Source organism: Lepidothrix coronata, unplaced genomic scaffold (genome assembly GCF_001604755.1).
Source record: "Lepidothrix coronata isolate B3197 unplaced genomic scaffold, Lepidothrix_coronata-1.0 Scaffold85, whole genome shotgun sequence".
In the NCBI taxonomy this organism is placed as follows: domain Eukaryota; kingdom Metazoa; phylum Chordata; class Aves; order Passeriformes; family Pipridae; genus Lepidothrix; species Lepidothrix coronata.
Window position 1 is genome coordinate 823733 of NW_016690265.1, and position 22684 is coordinate 846416.

Consider the following 22684-nt stretch of genomic DNA (forward strand, 5'->3'; position numbering starts at 1 on the left):
TCGACTCCCCACTCAGGTCTAATATTTCAGCAGAAAAAACAATGGAGCTGGGAAAACTTGCCAATATTAACTATAAACTTTGCAGAACGAAAAGCAGATTTTTCTTATTATCTAAGCTGTTATTTCTTTCAATTAGATGACTGATTGCGTGACTATTCCTTTAAATTAGGTGACTAGGAACAAGACCACTCTTAACTAAAAAGAAAAAAAAAAAATCTCTTGAAAATACTTCCAACTCAGGTAAGTGCAGTTCCCACCTTTAAAACTTGGTATCACACAACTTCATCGTACGTTACAACTAACTAAATAAAACCATTGATTAATCAAAGTTTATCTGCCACATCAAGCAACAATCAAAGAAGCAATTGAGCTGCAGAGGACTATTTTACTTGTAATAAGTCATGCTCCGAGGGCAGAATAATTTCTAATTTCTTATATTAAACTGGCTGTATTTATATATATATATAAAATGGTAATATATATTCACATAAATTTATTTTTATATATGTGTGAGCACTTATACATATATATTCACATATATTTATTTTGATATGTGTGAGCATTTATACATACATATAAAATATATATGTATATATAAAATATATATGTATATAAAATATATATATATTATATATATGTGTATATAAGCTCAGTATCTTGTTCTTTTGCCCGTGGTTCTCATTTCACATGACCAGCTGACATGCTGATGTTAACAGGATGCTGGTAGCCATCGATCAAGGATGTCGTGCTCCCCTCCCGTCTGTGGGCCATACCTGGGGAGGTGTGAGAGCACTGCAGGGAGGGCAGTGGGAGCTGCAAAAGCCACCCAAGAAGCTGCCTTAGTGCAGACACAGCTCGTTCAGACTCAGCTCTTGCAAAGGGCTGAGGCATTTAAGCTGTTAATTTAAAACCAGCTCGGTCTGTTTGTGGGAGCTGCAAAATACACTTAATAAATACCACAGAGAGATACCCAGTAACTCTCCTGCACTGCTGCCAGCACCACTTACCTGGCAAGGTGTTTACTTGTGCTATGGAGATCTCCTGCTAGATAAATAAAGCTCTGGTCTGCGTTCAGACTTTCTGCAAGGGGTTTTTGCGGGCAGCTCAGACTAACTTCAGCTGCATCTGGGCTCGCTTCACCGCAAAAGGTGGGGTCCCCATCAGGCAGACGTATTTATTACCCTATAACTCACATTTCCACAGCTTCAGGTTTTCAGGTGAAATGGCTGGCAGAAAATTCAGACAAAATTGCAAGGAAAAATTGTTGATTTTCCTACCAGAGAGAGGTATACAAAGTCCAGAGCCGTGTTAAAACAAATTTTACACAAACTCTACGAAATCTATCAGTTCGTATACACATCCCTGCCGCTTGTAAAATTCTAGAATAACTAACTGTAAAAAAACCCATCTGTAAAATGCAAAAGAGCACAGTTAAGAAAGTACTTGCAATGTCTTAGGGGGTTATTTAAGAGTCAGCTGTCTACTTGCTTAACAAAGGTTACTTTTACTTAACAGTGTGTAAAACAAGAAGGTATTTGGAAGTCTCTCACTTTGAATTCAATGGCAGGAATTGGCATTATAGAAGCACATTTCTATTACCAGACATTTAATTTGAAATCCTGGCATTCATGAAGTATTTACTGCCACAGCACATATGACATAAATGCACATTTCCAAATACAATCCCCCATCTGATCTATAATTCATTTTTATAAACTCTCTAAGTGCTGTAGTAATGCCATTCGACAACCTTATTTTCCAATAGAATCAAACCCTGTACTATCATCTAGAAATAGTTTTGTGATCTCTACTTCCTATTCTCAATAGATCTCCGAGTTCATCTGAGCTGAAACACAATGTCAGAAACTTAGTAGAAAAATATCTCCTATGTGCGCTCTCCTTACAGAAGCCAGGCTGGATGATTTCTCTCCTTGTGCAAACAGATATATCTATGTCACATGAGCTTCTCTGAACAGAATTCAGGTCAATGAAAAGTCTTATTTGTTTCTTTGTGTCCATCCTCTGGATGAAGCCATTTGCAACGTCTCTACCAGTATCCTGTGACAAAGCTAAAAACCTCCTGTTTCTCTCACTGAACGTCTTCCCCAGAAGCGCTAATGGCTAACAAAGCAGAGACTAATTGAAATTGATTTTTTTGCTGAAGCAATTTTAACACCTACATATTTTTCTACGAAGAAAACAAAGAAGTTATTGGCAAACAGCTCCTGAGCAGCAATCGGAGATGGTTGGGAAGTCACAGGCATAAGAAGAAAAAACAGGTTTATGTTTTGAACAAATTATCGTTTCTTAAAAAGAAACAATCTGGAAGTCAATACTATTAAATCAAACGGTGGCAGCCAGTCCAGAATGTCTGCCAAGCTAAGGTGGTCTAAATGCCACCACTGTGGTGGCAGTGCTTGCCACCCAGCCTGGTGTTCAGGTCCCCAAGGAGGGGACAGGACAGGCACCCAGGTGCCTCTCAGAGGTACTCTGTGTGCCTGTGCAGGAGCCACTCATAGAATCAGGAAATTGTCCCGGTTGGAAAAGACCTGTAAGATCATCGAGTCCATCTGTTAACCCAGCACTGCCAAGGCCACCACTAACCCACGTCCCCAAGTGCCACATCCACACATCTTTTAAATCCCTCCAGTGATGGTGACTCCACCACTGCCCTGGGCAGCCCGTTCCAATGCCTGATAACCCTTTCAGTGAGGTAATTTTTCCTAATATCCAACCCAAACCTCCCCTGGCACAACCTGAGGCCATTTCCTCTTGTCCTGTCACTTGTTACTTGGGAAAAGAGACTGACCCTCACCCTGGAGCAACACACAAAATTGGAAAATTAAGGGGTTTTAAATAAATCTCAAAAATAAATTATTATCTGCTCAACCACTAAATAATACTGTCAAATAGTATTAGTACTCTTGGGAACGACAAAGTCCAAACAGAAACATCAAGAGTGGAAGCACCGCCTGGAACGGGGAACATCTGCACACTGACTATGAGGGGTGGTAGAAAATGCACCCAAAAGGATGTCCAAAGAGCTCCTTTCTACAGTTCATCCTTATTCAGCAATTTCAGTCCACATTTAATCATTCTGAATCGCTTGTCTTAAAAAATACAGTATTTCCTTGTGTGGCTGCTGTGCTTTTTGTTAACACAACTGAAGCATCTTGTATTACGAGTCCAGTATCACGGCGTGTTGGACAGGCTGAAGCTCTGTGGTGCAACTCCACAGCTGGGGCTGCCTCCTGAGAACGCCCCCACTCTCTGCATCGCCTCATTTTCCTTGCAACTACAAGGAATTAATGGCATTGACAGAGAAAGAGAGAGAAAGGGAGAGAGAATCAAGTGCCTGAGTGCCTGCAGGAGTATTTTTGGTTGGCATTTAGCTGCTGCTGGTTCCAATGCCCACAGAGTGACAAGTGTAACTTGAAAATCGTACGAGAACAAACAGACAATCTTTTCCTGGCAAAGCTGTCAAAAAAAACCAAACACTACTGTACTGCACAGTAGAGTTTTATTCCGTGTGAGCCCTGGATACAAGAACAGAGAAACTAAAAAATTTCAATTTCAAAGATAACTAATGGAACTCAAATTTCATTTAATAAAAAGAACCGGAAAAAGAAAAATGCCTCTCGTCTGTTCAGAATTTCTTTACAATAAGTGGGAATTTTTACCATAATACAATTTTAAAAAAAAACCACCTCCATATTACCGGGTCTGATAATGCTACAGAAAAAGGTTGTATCTTTTGAATATATAAGTTATTAGCAAAGATTCAGCTACTGAATGGAAGTTAGGTCTAAGACCAACAGACATCACTGGAAGTTATCACTATCTGCCAGAGCTGGGGGAGTTTTTTAAACATCTGTTCTCTTCAGTGACCTAACGGTCAACTCTGGTCTCAGAAACCATAATGTTAAACCAAATTTAACAAGGATATTCTACACCAGTTACAAAAAGTGAAGGTCCAGCTCAGTGCCAAGTGCTGCACTGAACAGATTCCAAGTCCCACATCCCTCTTCAACACAGGGGGATGTGTTTGTCCACCCATGTGTCTCTTTACAACACAAAAAATATAAAATATGAAATACAGTTCCTTGATGCAATATTAACACAGTCATTACTTAAACAGTTTGTTGGAATATTTTAGACAACTCAGATTTGTGCAGACAATGTATTTTCAACCAAAAGAAGGTAACAAATATTAAAGTAAAATAGAAATCAACTCCAAACCTCGCTAATCCAAGTCTTGCTCCACCTGGGACAAAATCAAGGAGGTACTATCAAAAAGTACTATACATCCAACTAAAACACCGGGGGGTTGGTAATTTCCACATGAATTAACAAAAAAGGCATGAAATGGCTTAGTGCAACCCTCATTTTAACTTTGCATGAAAGTTAAGGTTTTGGTAACTAAAGTCAACTACATCTTTTAAAAAATCTCCAAAGGAACTAAAGTTACATTGTGCCTCCGTGGTTCTCTATTCTGTGAACACGTAAAGCTCAGACATGGTAAAAATCGAAGTCACTGAGCACATTTGCTCTGTATTAAAACTCTAATGATGGAGCTGAAACACCTTCACACCCAGACTGGACATGCAGTATCGACAGTGAGCAGGGCCTGGCTCCTCCTGGGCAGCTCTACATCCACACCAGTGTCTGCACTAACTGGTAGCCTGTGAAGCAACAGACACAACTGGTTATGGATCCACTGCCGATCACGTTCCACCCTTATTCATTAATTACAGTCTGTATTTAATTACCTTTTATAAGCAAGAGGCTCAATTAGATGGGGCTGCTGTACAATAACACACCATTTATGCAGATTCTGTTTTTATAAATCAGAAAATTAAAAATGGAGATATTGCTTATGATTGCTGATGAACGCTTCGTAACAAATAACAGCCATTCCTCTTCAATCTCCATCCCCACATAGCTCATTATCAAGACCTTCTCAGTCAGGCCCCCAATCCTGGGTTGGTCAATACTAATCCAGTGGAACACCAGTGGCCATCCCCACTGACCCAAAAGGGCTCTGCACCCAGATGAAAAAGCAAATTCAGTGACAGCTCATGTGAGCACTAGAGATCATGTTGACAGGAGCAACCAGTTCATCCTCTGCTGAGAAGTTGCCACCGTGGTCCAAACCTAGAGAAGACAGGGCTTGCTTGCTCTCCTCTGTGCTGCAACCCAACAACATCCAGAAAACTCAGGTCCAACCTCCTCTTCACCCATGAACAAATAGGCAGGATACTGAGAAATGGAGAATTGTCATGGAAATCCCATTTTTTTTTCCTTCACCTGCATCCAGTTGGTTTTTTAAAAAATATACTTTTCCGTATTTAACATTTAATCTTTTTAAGGTCTGCCTAAATTCAGATTTTTTTTAGATCCAAACTTTGCCAGTTGTTTGTTCTGCAGCATGTCTGCCATGGCGCCACTACCATGCAGACTCTTACTACTCTAAGTTTAAGAAAATAAAGTACTTTTTTTTTTTCCAAAGTAGAAAAACAAAGAACTTAATATTTACCATATGATGGTATCAAATGTAGGGAGGAAAAAAAAATAAAGAAAAAAAAAACTATGCATTGATTCCCTTTCTGGGAAATTAAGCAAGGAGCACGGGACATTTTAGCAGAGAGAAAAACAAGCCTGTCCCCAAAAGGCAATAACTGGGATGTACACAGGGTCAGGGTTGCACAACCCCGGCAAACCGTGATTGATTTTCCTTCCAGCCAGAGGGGCTGAGCACTCCGGCCCTCCTGGCAATGCCTCCATCCCCATCGGTGCTGCTCACCTTTTTAAGCTAAAGCCTCAGGGAACAGCAAAAGCCATGAATGGTGCTACTGTTGGGTTCTTAATTGGTGGGAAAAACCTTATTCTCCCCTCTCCCTAGTTTTTTTTTTGGTTTTCAGTTACAAGTTCCACCGAGAAGTTAAAAAAAATCTCATGACTTGACATTCTTTAAAACAGCTCTAGTTAAAAGTAAGAGAGTGAAACCAGTGCTGTGATACAGAACATATTTGCTCATTCAAGCACTGGGCTCAATGGGCTCTTTGCAATTCTGAACTGGATTTGCAGATTAGTCCTGAAGAAATATTACATCAGAAAGGCTTTTGGTAATTCGATTTTGAATTTTAAAATAAGCCTATTTCCACACACACACCTCCCTTGTAAAGAAAGCATCCACATCTGAAAGAAGTTATTTTCCACCCACACAGTGATTCCACCTATAATAAAAGGTCACTTATTACCCCACTTTGCGAACACAAAAGAAACCTCCAGCTGAATGGGGTCTCCACCGAGGGGAACAGATGGGCCAAGCCTGTAACACAGCACTGCTGTATTGACTGGCGATGGAACCGAAATCGCATCGCCATGGCAACTCCTTTGCTGCCTCCTCCCTCAAGACAACAAGAAATAGCTCACGAGAGGTATTTTAGGAAACCCATAAAAAAGAGAAAAATTGTGTTTCTTGATTTCCAATTATTTAAAACGCACCTACAAAAGGTGCTTTCAGGAAATGGGTGGATGGCGTCTGCTTCCACAAAGTGAAAAATCATCTTTGCCTGTGCCGTGAAGACTTGTGGTGAGTGCCGGGTCCTGATCAGCCTTCTAAAATGTTAACTGCAAACTTTATGGCCCTTCCACTAAAAATCCTTATGCTGATTTTCTGGTGTTTCTGCTTTGGGTTTTTATTTTCCTAATTACAGAGCTGACTGAAGCGAGATCTAATGAAAACCAGCCTATTTCTTCCCTGCAAATGATCTGGAGGTTACACCTACCTGCTATGCTCACATCATTTTTTTTTATCACTACTGCATTTAATAAATACAAATGCTGAGGGCTCCTTTTGCTTTACAAAAATCCCTTTAAACGACTGCACCAAAAAACAAGACCAAACTCCCTGGCTCAAGGGAGGGAGGAGAAAGCCGGTGGGTGCCAGTGAACTCCCAACTTCTTCCAAGCAGGATATCCCCAAGCTTTTAAACAATAATAAATGCTTCATTCTCAGAATACAGTTCTCTGAAGTGCTTGTTTCCTTCCAATTGAAATTAATTGGAGCTTAATTTTCAGTAGAAGATTCCATCTCTGATTTCAGAACTTGTTTGCAGCGATGTACGTCAGAGACGTTAAAACTGCGAGAGAGATCTCCAAATGCAAACTGCTTATTAAATAGTCCTAGTGAAACTCTTGCACAAAGCTTATGAAACTAATAAGCATATTTGATTTTCATAGCATTACTTCAAAACAGCAAGAACATAACCCAAAGCAGTTCCAGCTGTTTCATGTACACTTGAATAATTTTGGAAACTTTCATTTCTGACGCACCCCTGAAGGGCCCCACTTGGATTGTAAATGTTTTTGTTTTGTTTGGCAGAAGCCCCTGTACAATCTTTGATTTAATATCAGCTTTAAAGCAATAATAAAAATAATAATCTCACTCACATGCCAAACCACCCATGCTGCCATGGACCCCAGGGGAGGGACCGGCTGTGGGAATCCAGCTCATCAGTTCCCATCGTGTTTTCTTAACTCGGCAAATTTGAAGATGCTGTAATGGAGATTTCCTTGCCCCGACCCCTGGGCAGCTGAATTCAGTCACTTCTAACAATTCAGCAGTCCCAGAGCAGTTGTGAGCAGCTACTGCAATTCAGGGTGAGGCCAGCCAAACTATATATGGTTTCTGAATATTACAGATTTTTGGGGAATGGTCACAAAGCTTCCCAGAGCTAGATTCAGTGAGGCAACAGAAACAGCATAAACTGTTTGGCCACTCACTTTCTTAACTGTCAAATTCTGAAACTCAGTGGGTTTTCTTCCTCACATCTAGGAAGTGGCACTATTTAAAATGTACATAATTTTTGTTGGGTTTTGCTTGCTTCTTTTCTCTTAAGGCATCAAGGTTCTCATTCATGAAAAGTCAGAAAACGGCAGAAAATCTCCCTGCAGCCCTCCTCTCCCACCTGCCACTGCACAGTTCACCCTCCCTCACCTTTTCTATTTCAACACACACACTTTATCTTAAAGCATTTCCACTCCTTTCCATGTAGAACCCACTAGATGATGGTCCTGTCACTGAGAGCTCCTGTGTAAGGAGCTACAGGTGACAGGACCTCTGCCTTCTGCTGCTAAGAAACACCTGCTTCCATCCTCAAACTCTTGCACATTCATCCCATTGCTCTCTGGGCTGTTAGTCACCCTCTGCACCCCTCTCAGCAACTATAAACTGAGGGGTTACTCTTGGGGTTAAAAATTATCACCTCATCTCTATCTTGAATTTGTCTAACTCGTGATAATTTAGACTATTTTTTTCTCTCTTTTTTATCTCTGTCTCAGATGAGATGTTTCCCAGGCCTTTAAATCATTCCTGTGCATCTATTCCAAAACTTTTCCAACCTGATGGAGGGACCCACATCTCAGTCCCACAGGAGAAGCAATTCCCTGTGCCTGAAACAGGAGCAGTATCTCATTTTGGCCAAAGCTCTGAAGGTCACACTCATCTACTAACCCATTCTAATTCAGAGCCACTGCTTACTGAGTTGACCCACCACTGCAAGTATGACATGCAGCTTTTGCTTCTGTGCATCAGACTTCATCCTCCAATTTATTAAATCATGTATTAAACTAACCCCATTAAACCAGGTGATCCAGAGCCATCTGTGTCTACGACTTCCTCTCTTCAGTAATTTCCGTCTTTGTCTCAACTACAAACATCATCAATGATGTCTTGACAATTCCTTTCCATATCATGGATAAAAATGTCAGCAAGGATCAAGACAAAAAATTATTCTCTACAGGACTCTAGTGCAAACTGCCCGTTTTTAATCCACTTAATCTTTACAGTCTTCATTTTGCATCATTCTGGTTTTCTAATTAAAATGTTGTATGATATCAAGTCAAATGTCATGGAGAAACCTAGACTGTTAAATCAACACTATTATCCTTGTCAAATATAATCCTATAAAAAGACCTTGCAGTTTGTAATTTATATACTATAAATCTGTGTAGACGACTGTTAGTTTTCTACAGTTTCAACCTACACTGTTATTTTTTTAACACATGACAAACAAACTATTAGTAGAGGCAAAAAGAAGTTGTAATCAGCAGAAAGTAATTTACATCACACCAAAAAAATTACTCAAAACGTTTTGAAGCCAAATCTGAGATTTAAACAGGGCACCACTGAAACCAGGTGTCTGAGTTGCAGCTGTAACATCATTTTAAGAACATCTACCTCAACCAGTAAGGCCCTGATGCACATTTCTGCCATTCCAAATGGGGGGGAGGAAAGATTTCTCATCTTCAAAAAATATATTTCGGCCTCTTCATTTCTCAAACTCCACCTTGTTAATTAAAAACTTTAAAAAATGGTTTTGACTTGGTGGAGGAAGAGAAAGGAGCAATAATATTCCCAGTGCTCTGGTGACATGAAGATATTGGTACATTAGGAAACTCAGTTTGTCATTATAACGCACTGTGTAAATAGAAAACATAATTAATAAGGACAGGCATGTTAATTTTGATTCCTTTCAAAACCTGCAGGCAAGGGGAAGAAAAGGGGGAATGACAATATTTGGCAATAGCATGAAAACCAGTTGTAAATAAGACATTTTTCACTTTAGTAACAACTGAGAATAAAAATAAACTCATAAACACTTTCATACCCTTTAGAGTGCTCAATTTAAATAGCATATTTAATCTAAGTCATACGTAACATTGAAACAATGCTCTTTTTGCCCTCAATATGAATTAAGAATATTCAATATGTATGTGAAATAGTAGCCCATGCTGAAATGTCTCCAGAATGAAATCCTTGATAGGAGGTTTTTTCCTTTTTCTTTTTTTTTTTTTCTAATTTTTTTTTTTTTTTTACTTCAAGCCGCAATGATATCTAAAACTAGGTCAGGCTTATAACACCCAACAAAAGTAAAAGGATCTGCAATTTCTTGGATTAATTTTTTTTAAGTACCTTTCTTAAAATTTACCATAAAAAGATCATCCATTTCCTTCATGAAAAGGACAAGCACAGATTTCTCTACCTCCCCGAAAACAAGGGTCCACAAAAATAAGGCAACTACTAAAACACAGCCCCTTCCTATCCTTGGGAGGCATTACTGCTCTGAAATTACATCTGCTATCAAGTAAAGTCACTCAAACGATATGTACTCTAGAGAGTAACCCACTGAGCAAAACACAGAATGTCTAAAAAATTAAAAGCAACCAAATACCCAATTTTTAGGAATAAATGTGTATAAAAATGCACGACTCTGCTTTGCTACACGTATGACTAAAAAGGGACATACACAGCAACCTGACATTGCCAGCAGCTGCCTCTTATTTCCATTTATCACTTTCTAAATTCTAACAGATGCCAAAGTCAACTTTTATTATTTCCTTAAGAATAAAACAGACTTAGAAAATTAAGGGAAGGAGGCATTACCTTCCCCTCAGGTGTGTGAGAGGCAAATCCTCTGCCCCTAGAGTGCTGCAGAGATGATGTGATACCTCATCTGCCAGCAAAATTGAGGAACCAGCCAGTTCAGTTTCTAAAAAACCCTCAGCAGCCACTCCTTCCTCCATCCCCATTCTGGGATGACAGCACAGTGCCTCCCAGTCACTCCAGGGACCTCCACCATTACTAAAAACACATTTTCACTCTCTTGTGTAGTGCTCATCACCATCCTTGCAAAAACCTGCTTGCTGTTAGTTATGGCTCAGAGGTTCCCTGCATTACAGCTTCCAGTGGAAAAGTGATTTACCTGACTAAAAGTGCGTTTATCAAGACAAATTCTAAGCAGGTGTAAATTTAAATTTCAAATCCCATCCCTCTGATAAAATGCTGCAGCTAGATCAAAGAAATCAAAGTGGCTGGGTTGCTGCAACACATGAAAAACACCACCTTCAACTGCTAAGAGCTGTGGAAGTGAAGAGGTGGGATGCTGGGGAGAGGGACTGACAGCACCGAGAAAGAAAACTTAACAAGGAAGAAACCTGTAATCCACCAAGAAACCACCTTCAGCCTCTGATGTAGATACCACAAGGATCTCATACAATGAACTAAGGAAATACAGTATCAGATCTGTACAGCCTGGGTAGAGGAACCTCAATGGTGACCTTGTTTTCAGTCAAGTCTAAGATAAGTGAACCAGAGATCTCTGGTTGTGTTGATAACAGGGCAAAGTAAATATTAACAGTTATTAATATATAAATTGCAGTCTACTAAACTTATGGTAGGTGCTGAACACCCAGGAATGGCTTTGGATCCACACACCACCAGTGACAACCAGGGGAACAGCCTGGAAAACAACCTGGAAAGAAGAAACAGCCAACAAAGGATTCAGAGAAAACCTCAGCATAAAATCTTACAATAACTTTGGTAGGAAAGGAGCACAAGATCACCTGGTCCAACTCTACCTCCTGAAAACAAGGCTACCAAATAAAATTCCTACACTACTCATTTCAAATTATTTGGGAAATGTATATGCTGGTGAAGAAGTCCAGGGAATGCCGTGAAGCTACAGCACCAGCAGTGATGGAAAGATGCTGCAACACACACAACAAGAAGACCAAATCCAAGCCAAGGTCAAGATTTATTAACAGTGATCAAAACAACCAAAAGAGGTGAAGCCATTTACAATTATTAAATAAATCAGTGTGGATTAGTGCCTCATTAGCACATTAGGTTTTAGCAATGGGATAAAACTTCCTTGAGGCACTCAGGAAGTGCAGGCGTTAGACAGGATGAAGAAGGAGCCAAACTGCTGACAGACCACTGAGTTGAATCAAGACAAAAACAGACTTGCAAAATAACCTAATAAATGAAATGAGAAGCTGGGCAAAAAATGCTGGATTCCTCTATAGGGCTAGATATCCTCACTCCCCAAAATAAACCAATGCTGTGAAAAACCTAACCAAAGAAAATGTGCATTGACAGTACTTGTCTTGAGCTGTGCATTTCTGGCATTTAAAAAAGGTAGAATTGTACCATGAAGAGCCTGTACCCATTTCTCCTTTCTCTTATGTGGGCTACAATGAGTTAAAATGAAAATCACAGTTCATGTTTTCTAAGGGACCAGGGGACCAGCAACGCTGAAGCTGCTGGATGAGTGTGAGGGGTCAGCACTGGGCCAGGTGGGCAGGCAGTCAACTGGAGTTCCCAAATTTAAGCAGTAATTTCCAAAGAGTAGGTCTACATCCAAGAAACTGCTCGACAACCCTGGTTCAAAGGCCCCCATCAGATTGTTTCCACTGTGAGTGGATGAGAACTTGGTGCCTCAGTCCCCTCCTGCAGCCTGATGGACCAGCAGCAGGAGACTCCTACCACCACTAGCTAAAAAGCCTTTCATATTAGGACAACCTTCTGTCAGAATCCTTTTGAGACAATGACAGATAATCACACTAAATTATGAATAAAAGAGGCAATGACTTCTTTCTGGAATAGCAGTAAAATTGAGGGGGAAAGGCTCATGAAAATATTTCTAATAGATATCTGAAAAATAGTCTACAGCTTATCAGTGAACATATCTTGGCATGAAGAATGTAGGATTCCAAGAACATTTGTTATCTTGATATAATTTACATGGATATAAAATATATAAATGCAATGTAAATGTGCACAATGTGAATTTATAGAACCCCTAATTTTTATCAGAAGGGCAGGGAGCCAAATTAAAAGGGAACAATGGATAAGATATAAAATACAGTTGTTCTTCCCCTGCCTCTTGTAGGGGTTTTCCTGATTTGTGATAAAAAGTATAAAACAATCCAACAAACTATTCACCAAAATATATCGCTAGTAAATCTGCAGTGACTTTCCAAGGCAGTTCCACAACTCCTCAAATCACTAGGAGTTTTAATTAATATTACCTCTGACTGTAATGTGGTTTGCTTAAAAAAATTACCTTATTACGCAACGCTTCTTTAAGCCAGGAAACCCAGGCAAAAATCTGCTTATTGGTATCCAAATCCCCATATAAAACAACAGCACCAAGGTATCTCCTTGTAACAACTGGCCCCACAATTTACAAGCCCACACCACTATGCAAATATATAGGACGGGGTATTTATTGCAACCCATCCAAAGTTTCTTGACTGTTGATTCCGTATCTGCTTCCCGTAGTCCCGCTGAACATTTACATAAGACGATTGCTTTTAATCTTTCTGTGTTTGCTTTAGACATGTCCCGACAACCACTTAGAAAAGTGGCATTTTCCTGACAAAATGAATCATTTGTCTTCTACCACCAAGTTGCAGATCTTTGCTACCGAAATAGAAAGGCTAGAACATGCCCTAGGAAGTCTCTTACCCTGCTTTGAAATTATAGGGAGCAGATATACTCAATTTGAAAATCTTGTGATAAAAAAAAAAAATTAAAATAAAAAAAAGTGACACAATTTCCTGAAGCATGGGCTCGTAATTGGAACAACATACTGTGACAAGTGGATTGCAAGAGGAAAAATACAGCATGGAATTGCATAATTCCATTCTAAGTCAAAGTACTGACACCATGTTCTGCTGAGAAAACCTTTTGTGCCTCTGACTTATTTAAAAATTTCATGTGAGTTTTCTTGGTTGGAGGAAGAACAGAAACAAAACCAAAACACTGTCCTGATGTGTTAGCATTAATATCTCCTTTAAGAAATAAACTTCATCTCTTTTATTGTTATATAAAATTCTATTTTCAGCCTGAACAAGAGGGAGAAAAAGAACAAGAAAATAACCACAATTATTCTCAAACCAAGAATCCATAGAGGTCTAAAAACACGAAGGAAAAATCCTTTTTAAGGAAGAACAGATTTCAACTTCCAGCCCTATATTCCAATTTCCACCACCTTTGCTTTGAAAACTTCGGTCAGTGCTAAACTCCTCCTCATCCAAACTCCTCATGTCCTCCACAGTATTAACCACCTCTGGTTTTTTCAGCTTTGACCTTCCCAAGGCTCTCCCTTCCTATCTATTTTCTGATATCCCTCCACATCACAGAAATGAGTCCTCCTCCTCCAACATCCACTTGGGTTCAGATGCTCCCAGGTCCCACCTTTTCTTCTGCCCATCCTTTTCCTTGATCTGAGCAAATTCCATCACTTTTATGCTGACAGCTCTTACTCGGTGTTTATCCAAGATGAAACTAATATTCTGAGGTACAGAACGTGCACTCAGTAAGACCAAAGCAGAACCATCACTTTGCTCTCCATCATCCCCTAAGACCTCAGCAGTTTCCAATTGTTCTCCTCAGCAGATAATGCCATCAGGCCACTGCTTCACAGCAGAGCATCATAAGAAATTTGTCCCCACTCTACCTGGGCCTTTTTGGACAGATCTAAGTTGTGCTTTTTCTACCCTGCAAGTTAAAACTCTGAGGAGGAACACCATCTTCTTATGACCTTGAAGTCATCTATTACATGTTTTCCCAAGGGCCTTTATGACAACCCTGTCCCCCATCAAGCCTTTGCCAAATATTGCTATTTGGCTATTTTCTTCCCTTATTCTTTTCATCATCTCTCTCTTTAGGCCCCTGCATTTAACTGGTTTTGGTGACTCAAGAGTTTTTTCCCCATTTGCGTGTAAAAGATGTAACTGCAGTTGCTCACCTACAATTTCTGTCTACTAAGGATACACATCACTGTTTCCCAGCTCGCTGTGCTCACCTTCAAGCTTTTTGGCTTTTATAGACAGCATTATTCCCAAGTATGTACTCTTTTTTCCCCTTGACAAAAAATCCCACATCAATGTCTTGTTATAAAATCACAAATCATAATTATTAGTTAACATTAGTTAAATGTCCACCAGGTGACAAATGCAATTCTGGGGCTTTTCCTTTGCTATAAAACCATTTGGTTTGGAATGGTTTCCTACTTCTAGCCTATTTCATCTGCAAGTTGAAATACAGAGTGACCCCTCCATATGGCACTTTCAACATAAGGAAAAAAGATACAGATGCACAAATGTTTTGTCTAAAGCACAGAGAAACTGCAAAGCATCCTTCGGTTCCAATTTATCGTCTTTGCACAGATACCATAATTTAGAAGAATTAAAATGTCCCAAAGTTTGTCTTTAATAATAACTAACATTTCTAAAGCACTTTTTCAGATGGTCTTTTTGAAAGAATGGACAATATAGGTCTTCAGTAGTAAGCAAAAAAGTCTTTTGTGAGGAAAAATACTAGTTACTGATGTCTATCAGACAATCAAATGTGCCCTTCTGTGGGCTGTACATTCTCGTTCTCAGAACAGACCTACTGATGACTGAGCTACTGCTTTCAGAGAAATTAATTTTTTCCTTCAAAATACTTCAGAAAACAATAATCCCAAAATCTTTCAAGTCCTGTGTACAAAGATCTCAAGTTATTTAACCAAAATATATCAGAACACAGGCATAGCCACTGAGAGAATCATCTTTTTATTTCCCATGAAAAGGACAAAGTTTCAATACCATAGTTAGATCCATGTGGGGAAATGGCAGGATGAAGTTTACTAATATGTCCTAAAATCTGAAACACAGACTTGATCTGAAATAAAAAAACAACCCCTCAGATGCTTCTACACGATCCTCTGCATTCAAGAGCTTAAAGCACGAGATGTATGTAGCCAGCTACCCTGCAACCCACAGGGACATTTACAGATCTAAAAACATTAATTTACTGGTTTTCTGGAGGCAAACAAAGTAAGATCATCTTCCCAAGGTGTCGCACTCCCACTCTGTGGAACGGCCATTCCATATATTGCCTCTCCTCTGCAAGCACAACATCCACCCCCACAAACAGCCCATCTCCAGCAAGGGATGCAGGGCAGTGGTCTCCAAACAGCCAGCCCTGAAAGGTGCCAGCTGGATGAAGTGACTCTTTATGAGCCTCTACCACAGCAACCAGGGCACGCTGCTCCCACCGACCGAATTTCCAAGGTGGCCGAGTTGAATGTGTCATGGGGATGTGAAAAGCTCCTGTTCAGGTGTCTCCTTTTCAACAAGATAAAAGCTTTTCTTGCAGGCCCTGGTGGCAACACAAGCAGATGATGTTGGGGGGGGTGTAATCCAAGCAGAGAGGCCGTTGGGAATATTAATCCAATGGGCTCGACCTGCTCAAGAGAAGACGGCACACCAGGAACTGGAAAGAACCATCAGGGCCTTAGGAGCACCCAAAAACATGGCACTAACCCCTGATCAGGATGTAGCACAGCTGTTTCATAGCAGCCTGGCTCCATCAGGAAAAAAAGAGTAAAAACAAATAAAATTTTCACATTGCAAAAAGCAGATTTGAACAAGGCGAGTGTGTCCTTCCGCCTTCTATGCCAGCAATGTCACTACATGGTTTATGGCTCACTTTTTTTGAAGAAGTCCCTCTGCAGAGACACCTTCAAACTGTAACCAGCTGTGTGTGCTATCTCCTCCTCCTTATCTCCAGATGTTAAAACCGAGTTAATCCCTCAGTAGAAATGCACAGATTGCTGCCCCTGTACCATGTGCACCGTACCCCATACAAGCCTCACTGATCCTATGTGATCACCAACCAGAGCAAACAAAGCACTGCAGGGCAGTAGAAACTGGAGGTGCACGTGGGCCACAAGAAATACTCCTTACTAATAAACCCAGAATATTTGACAGAAAAACATTATGTCCCATTATGTCCCCTGGTCAGGGTACTTTGCAGTTTGTTTTCTCACAATACTGTTCATCCTTTCCCCAACTGCTCTCACAAATACATCCTGTCCCATACTAAATTCTGTGTACTCAAGATGTGCTACACTTCATCTACTAGAGCATCCAATGGAGCATCCATCTGCTCTATTCCCACTTTGATCCAGCTCCCACCTGGCTGGCACAGCCCAAAGTCTTATGGCAGAAGATGGGTATGGCAACCTGGGGCTCAACTGGGAGCTTTCCATTGAGACCCTGCCAGCATTTCCTTGAATCCATCCTTCCCACTACGCTCTCCCATACCCAGAGCAACTGTGAAATCACTATTAATTATGCCCGTTTGCCTGACCCACTTATCTTGGAATAGCAAAATCTGGGATGGGCTAAAAACAGAAAAAAAAAAGAGGAGGGAAGCTGCTCATTTTGCTTCCCGGACAAGTCCTTTTAGAAAAGCCAACTCTGATTTTCTCCACTATTTTTTCTCTTTCTTTCCTTTCTTCTTCAACTTCTCTTCTGTATCTTCCTTTTGTTTCTCTCTGCAAGAAGAGGAATGGGGTTAGGAAAAAAGGAATGATGGAGAACGCTGATCTAAATTGATTCACATCTTCAAAATGTGGAGAGAAAATGATGGGGCGTGGGAAGGGAATGAAGGCCTGTGGGTTTTCTTTTCCAGATGACTTTCTTTTTCCTTCTGGCTCATGACTGAAGGAGATATGAGAGAATAAGAACTGCTGGAGATTTTGGCAAATATTGAGAAACGAGAACATGCAACTACAATTATTTGGAGATAAGAAGCAAATGCTAAAGAAAAATAAACCCCACAAATATAGACTATGGTCTCTTTCCAGAGGGAAAAGGCTTTATTCAGTCTGAATCAAATGAGCTTATTTTTCACATTAATTCAAGCGTGGATTTCAGATAAAATCATAAATACCTGTGTCAAATACAGTGGTGCACACCAGCTTAGACGCATCAGAAAACATTCTTTTATTATAAGAGAGAAAACATGCAGTTCTGTTTCCTGAAAGGTGACAAGGAACCAGGGAGAAATAAAAGCACGACCTTAATATTGTAATGAATGATGTTAAATTCTTGTCTACACATTTGGAGGCACCACAATGCACTTTTTGTTTACGCTGATTTTTTGCAAAGAAAATAGTACAGATTAAAACTGACCCCAGTTCTGTGCACTGTTGTGTGGAACAAGGTTAAATTCTGGCTCAGAAGAAAGGAACCTCATAACAAAAATAGAGTACATGAACACGGCTGGGATCCAAAACACGGGTTTTGTTCCCAGAGAATGTGAGCTTTTTCCAGGTACCCAAGCAGAAGGCACCGTGCTAGAGCTGCCAGCAGAGATCCAAGTTTCCCTATGAAATGGCTCTCACACCCTTCCATAAACCAACATGGGAATGAGAACTGCAAACCCACCAACACCGAACACAAGCGCAGAAAGTGAGTATTTATTTAAAAATAAGCTCTTCTGGGGGCATCCTTTCGTGATTTTGTTTTCTTACTTGTCACCTTTGGGAAGGAAGGATGCTTTCAAAACCTCAGTCAATGTTTGTGTCTGCAGAGATGATACCATCCATGCTATAAACCTGGCAAAAGCACCTGATTATTTGCCTTCACCCACCAAATGCATCAGTGAAAACATTTTCTGTTTGTTTTTAACTCACTTAAAATGGAGGTATCTTTCACAGAGAGAAAAGTTTTTCAGAGGAACAAGGTTTGCACTTTGTGATGTTTTCAGAAAGACCTAAGAAATAATATAAGATAACAACTATTTCTGCCTCCTGCCAGGCTTGTTAGAGTATTTTAAAACAGCTTTCTAAAATAGACCAAGTTTTTTTTCCTGAACAGATTTGCCACCAGGGAACCAAATCCTATCCTTATAAGGGTACAACAAAACAAAAGTCCTGAAAAAAGTACAAAATCTAGTCCATTTTTTAACTCAGGAAACAGGAAGACTAAGATAAAACAAAGTTTAAAATCAGTTTCTTCAGAATTAGCAATACTCAGATGCTTAACAAACTAATGTTCCCAAAGATCACCCTGTGGTCCTTCACCCCAAATCATTCCTCCCTATCCAGTGAGATCTTAACCCACTAGAGTTACAAAGCTAAAGCAGAGATTTTGTATCTACAGGCAGTATTCTGGCTTTACCCACTGAAATATTTGATACCCACAGACATGGTTACTGTTACCATTAAAGAATTGAAACTGTTACAGCAAGGCAGAAATTATTTAAACAACTTTGGCTACATGCACCAATCCCGAATCTGTATAAAACCCCAATATACACAAAAAGAAAAGAAAACCCCTTAGCATTACACACTGGAGAAAGATCTTAAGAACAATGGACCTTAAAATAGTTTACAAGAATCTAAAATAATGTCTGAGCTAAGCTAACACAGAAATCAAACTATTTGAAAAGAAAATCAATGTCAGGATTAATGTTTCGGTGCTCTCCAAAGCAGGATGAAATGCAGAAAAAAAAAATAAGCTTGAAGAGCCAAGGGGTTTTTTTTTCCCCCATCTTACCAAATTTCTGCTGCGGACCTTATTCTATTTAAGAAGTTGCGTGAGAAGCAAATTGCTCCGAAGCTGAACTGAACCTCACCCAAGGTTAACTGAACACCAAACACAGGCCACACTTCCTCTGGGTTCTTTGTATAAAAACAAAATATGACCAAAATACGCAGAAACAAAGGACACTGCTACGGCAGCTCGCACAGGCACGGTACATTTCTGGTATCTGCTGCATTCAAAGTCTGTGTAAGTAAACTTTAGAGGATCTTGACAGAAGTTATTTTCATCCTCTTTGTCATTACCCGACACTACGAGTGGAGTCGTATAAAAGATTTAACTGTAGCACATACAAAAGCAGCGGCACACCAGTGAGCACTTCATTAATTAAAAGCCAGAAAAGGAAGTTTGCTAAACGAAGCAAATGTTCTTATCACTCCTATCTATATTCATTAAAACTGACAGGAAACCAAATATCACCATCTGTCTACTTGCAATAAAGACACTAAAAACAGCTCCGGGGTAGAAGAATAATATAAAGTATAAAACTGCAGTTTTTCAAGTTTCAGTTTTAAATGGACAAGAGAGAAACTGATGTCAGACGAGGGAGAATGAAGGATGACAAGGAGCTGGTACATGAGACTGGAAAAAGAAATTAAATGTTTCAGAATATAAACTGAAGCCCCTTTGAAATCTCAGAAAATAAATGACAAACCCAAATCTGTACCATGTTTTTCATACGGATAAACGGGTCTGGAAAAAGCTAAGTGTTGCAAGGGCACTCATTTGCCTATTTAGAAAGAACTGCTACCAAAAACATTCAGAAAACTATATTATGCAACATAAGCTGCAAAGTTTTAATGGTCAAGCAAGTCCCAGGGAACCCTTCTGCGGTTTCATTACGTCCTGATGCACTCTCTTCAGACTCATAAGAGATCTTTTTTTTTAATTATTCCTATATTTGGATTTTGCTTGCAAATCAGCAACTCGTTATAAAAGTTGAATAAGTTCTGATGAAAGAAGTATGGCAGAGGTACTAACTTAGCTCAGAAAAAAATACCAGAGCTCACACCAGCAGTTGCGGAGGTCAATCGAAGGTCGCTGATTTAAGGTACTTTCCAGCAGTTGTACAGTTCCTACCTTCTAGTAATCACCCTTCTTTTGCACTGCAGGGGAGAGGAACAAAAAAACAAATAGATGGTAATAAGATATTTAATGACAGAAATGAAAATAAACTACTGCTCACACTCTCCAGAGCACAGCTCCGTGTCGTTAATTCTGCACCATTCCCCAGCTGCATTTTTACATAGCAATGAAAAGCGCTTCCAGTTCCTCTCGATGCTGCATAAAATATTAGCTCTATAGTCACAGTTTTTTAAGACTAAATAAGGTTAAAGTAATTTAAGGCTGAGATAAAACAGAAAAAGAAAATCCATTGTGAAGAGTGCCACCCGGCTCCCAGCCCCCCGCGGCGCCGAGGTACCCGAGCACATATGGTGTGGAGCAGATCTCTGGGATACCTACAGGAAGCACAAATGGGGTTAGGAGAGGAGGAGCAAGGCAGCTAAAGACTAAATCGAACCCTTATTGATTTTTATTATGACGTTCCTCCAGAATGGCGCTTTCTTTTTCTTTTTTTTATTTTTTAGTTTAATTTTCTGTCCTAAGAACAGTAATCCATACCTCGAGAAAGGCTCTCGTTAATATTCTATGAGAATGCTTTTTTAGCCTCAATACAATTACAAGCGCAGCAATTATTATTCTTCTGTTAATACTTTAACAATACTAACAGACCTATTAACAGCTCAGCACAAGTATGAGGCGTTTGAGAAACAGAAGTGTAGGGCTATTTCTGTCTACTAAAGAAACCACAACAAAATTACAGAAGTTAAATAAAGCCCGAGTGTAAAAAGTTACTGTAAACTGGAGTGCAAATGTGCCATCAGATTCCTCCTTGATCCTGAAGAACCTCCTTATGAAAGTCGTCAATTTATAAGGTTATAGGAAAACCAAGAATTTTTAAGTGAATATTGAAATTCAAGAGTAAATTCTCCTTATGTTAAATATATAACAGGGCATGTTCTTTATTTGTGAGTGACAATGAAATCATTAGGATGCTTAGAAAGGATTTCGGAGAGCTGTTAGGCAAACATGGAGACAGGTAACAGGAGAGAAAGTGCAAAACCATCCATAAAAAAGTCCTGTGTGTGCTGTAAAAATGCATCCAGGCTGAAGCTGGAGAATGTTTATTCTAAGGTGGTTATAAGGCATCTAAAATGCAAAAGAAACATTGCTGCAATGGGAGGGAAAAAGACAAAGTGTTGACATGTTACCTTTATAAACCTTTCAATAAAAAGCTGCATAGTAAGGGCAACAGCATAACCCAGATTATTAGATTTTGGAAAAATTTATTTTATATACACCTCGTTAGAGATCCTATTTTCCTACAGAGAGTAGTAACCATGGAAGTTGCATTTAATTTTATTTACTAATAGGAAGCATACAAAGACTCAGGTTCTTCAGAAGCATGAATAATCAGTGGAAAAGGTGAAATTCTTTGGCAAAGAGAGAGAGCACAATTCACTCCTGCACTCCTGTCCACAGCTGCCCCAGTAAAAAGAAGGTATAAATCAAAGCACCTTCCACAGCACATATCAGAGAAAACCAGCCCCAGACTGCAGGCTCCTTGGATTTGAGAATGCCAGGCTGGAAAAAGCCTTTTGGGGAACTGAGAAAGGATCAATTTCCTATAATCCTCTTAAAAAGGTAAATGAAGCTCAATCCTGAAACTCCTGGTGTTTATGTCCCTCCCGTTCCCATATTGTGAAGCTGCTTCTGCACTGTGCCCCTTTAATTACAGGAAACTTAGTTCTAGTATCATATGCACACAATACTACCAATATTATTAATTTATGTTTATTTATATACACATATATGAAAATACCAACTAACTAAAGACTGGTTTGAATTATTTTATCTTGTACCTACCTTATGAGCTGATAAACCTCCTTTGCCTGGTCTTCACCCACAGATGAAGCTGTCCTGTCTGTAAGGTACCACAAAGCACCCACTTTCTCTGGTTGTCCTAAACCCCTCTGTTGCTCATAGGATTATGTACACTGTGTTAAAATTCAAGATGGCTTTTGCCCTTTTGCACTCAAATGCGTCCCCTTCTCTTCATCCTGATACACACGACAAACCCTGAATTTGTCAGGTTTGATGCCAGCTTGCAGCATGACTTATTTTGGTGAGCAGTTTGCTGTAACACCTCCTCATCCACTGCAACACCTCCTCATCGGTATTATTCTTGAATTCACTTTAGACAGTCAATAACAGTTTTCCACACACCTTTGTAACAGCTCCCTAAAAAAAAAAAAATCTACTTTTTAAGAAGTGAATGCTAAAGCGACAATGTCCCAGTCACAACGCCTTCGTGTCTGCTATTTAAAGTACAGCACCATTACCTCTGCATGCCACTGATGGAAGTGCTCATCATGCTTCTGCTCTAGAGCTT

The 22684-nt window shown here is 39.8% G+C and overlaps 1 protein-coding gene across 3 annotated transcripts in view; it reads right to left on the bottom strand.

Annotated features, from left to right (window-relative positions):
• The window catches only part of CTBP1 (C-terminal binding protein 1), a 182626-nt gene that overhangs the window by 118464 nt on the left and 41478 nt on the right, over positions 1-22684 (bottom strand). The gene's annotated exons all lie outside the window — the stretch shown is intronic.